The sequence below is a fragment of the Carlito syrichta genome, unplaced genomic scaffold (genome assembly GCF_000164805.1).
Source record: "Carlito syrichta isolate Samal-C Ts95f unplaced genomic scaffold, Tarsius_syrichta-2.0.1 Scaffold311719, whole genome shotgun sequence".
Lineage (NCBI taxonomy): Eukaryota > Metazoa > Chordata > Mammalia > Primates > Tarsiidae > Carlito > Carlito syrichta.
In genome coordinates this window covers 40,331-42,064 of record NW_007255815.1, presented here as the reverse complement: position 1 = coordinate 42,064, position 1,734 = coordinate 40,331, and positions in this window count along the sequence as shown.

Genomic DNA, 1,734 nt, shown 5'->3' with positions numbered 1-1,734 from the left:
AAGGAGAAAGTGTAATTTCAGGTCATCCCTGACATATCAGTTTTCCTTTTTTCTGAGACAGGGTCTCCCTGTTGTCCAAGCTAGAATCCAGTGGTGCGATCACAGCTCACTGCAGCCTCGAACTTCTGGGCTCAAGCAACCCTTGTCTCAGCTTCCCAAGTAGCTAAGACTATAGGCATGTACCACCATGCCTGGCTAATTTTTTTTTGAGCTGGAGTCTCACTCTGTTGCCCAGACTAGAGTGCAGTGGCACGTTCCCGGCCACTGCAGCCTCAACCTGCTGGGCTCCGGCAATCCTTGCACCTCAGCCTTCCAAGCAGCTGGAACTATAGGAGCGCGCTACCACGCCTGGCCAATATTTTTGATTTATTGTAGAGACGAGGTCTCGTCAAGTTGCCCAGGTGGGTCTCGAATCCACGGACTCAGGCAATCCACTCACCTCGGCCTCGCAAAGCACTGGGATTACAAACTGAGGCACCGAGCCCAGCCAATTTTTTTATTTTTTTGTTGAGTTGATACGGAGATCCTCTAATGTCCATCCATATTGCCACAACCCCTAGAGAAGGGCATGTCAAGGGTTCAAGCACTCCTGCACACTCCTGTGAGGGTCCCCTTGTCTTCTGTGTACACCCAGTAAGTAGCTTCAGGGAGCCGGGCTCAGTGGCTCAGCCTGTAATCCCAGCGCTTTGGGAGACTGAGGTGAGTGGATTGCCTGAGCCCGCAGGTTCGCGACCCGCCTGGGCAACTTGGCGAGACCTCCTCTCTACAATAAATCAAAAAAATTAGCCGGGCGTGGTAGCGTGCGCCTGTAATTCCAGCTACTCGGAAGGCTGAGGCGGAAGGATCGCCGGAGCCCAGCAGGTCGAGGCTGCGGTGGCCGGGAGCGGCCACTCCACTCCAGTCTGGGCGACAGAGTGAGACTCCAACTCAGAAAAAAAAGTAGCTTCAAGGGATTCTTGGTTTCCTACGGACTACTTCCAAAATCCCTATTTACTCCCTTTCTTAATAGTCATAGATTTGAACAATATAGTATCAACACAAGTCTTGTGATTTGTGTAACTTTTGTGATGCATGATGTCTTAGGCCTCGCAAACTTCCTTTACTCTAAATGTCACTATCTAAATATAACATGCAGCTATAACTTAAGTTCTATACAACACTCTGCTGGTCACATGGCTGATGTATAGGCACCAACAACTCTGGACTGGAAAACTGGACTGCAAGGCCCGAACAGGAGGCAGAACCATTTTAGAAAGACCTCGAGTCCAGCTCTGCTCCCTGGATTCGAATTCAGAAACAAACTTCTTTCTACCAGTTTTTCTGCCTCTTGATTTATTGGCCTCGAGGGTTAGCAGCTGAACGTTTACTCGGACCATAACAGAGTCACTGTGTTGCCCAGGCTGGTCTCAACTCCTGGCCTAAAGTAGTCCTTCTGCCTTGGTCTGCCAAAACACTGGTATTACTGGCATTAGCCACCACGCCCAGCCTACCAGTTCCATTTGTAAACAAAATCTATAGATTTAACATGAACTGAGCAGAAGTGTGGCTCTCTTCCTGACCTTTGAACCAAGAGGGACCCATAGAAAGTCAAATTAGCCAGGCTCAGTGGCTCAGCCTGTAATCACACACTTTGGAAGGCCGAGGTGAGTGGATTGCCTGAGCCCAGAGTTCAAGACCCACCTGGGAAGCCGGGCTTGGTGGCCCAGCCTGTAATCCCGCACCTTGGGAGGCTGA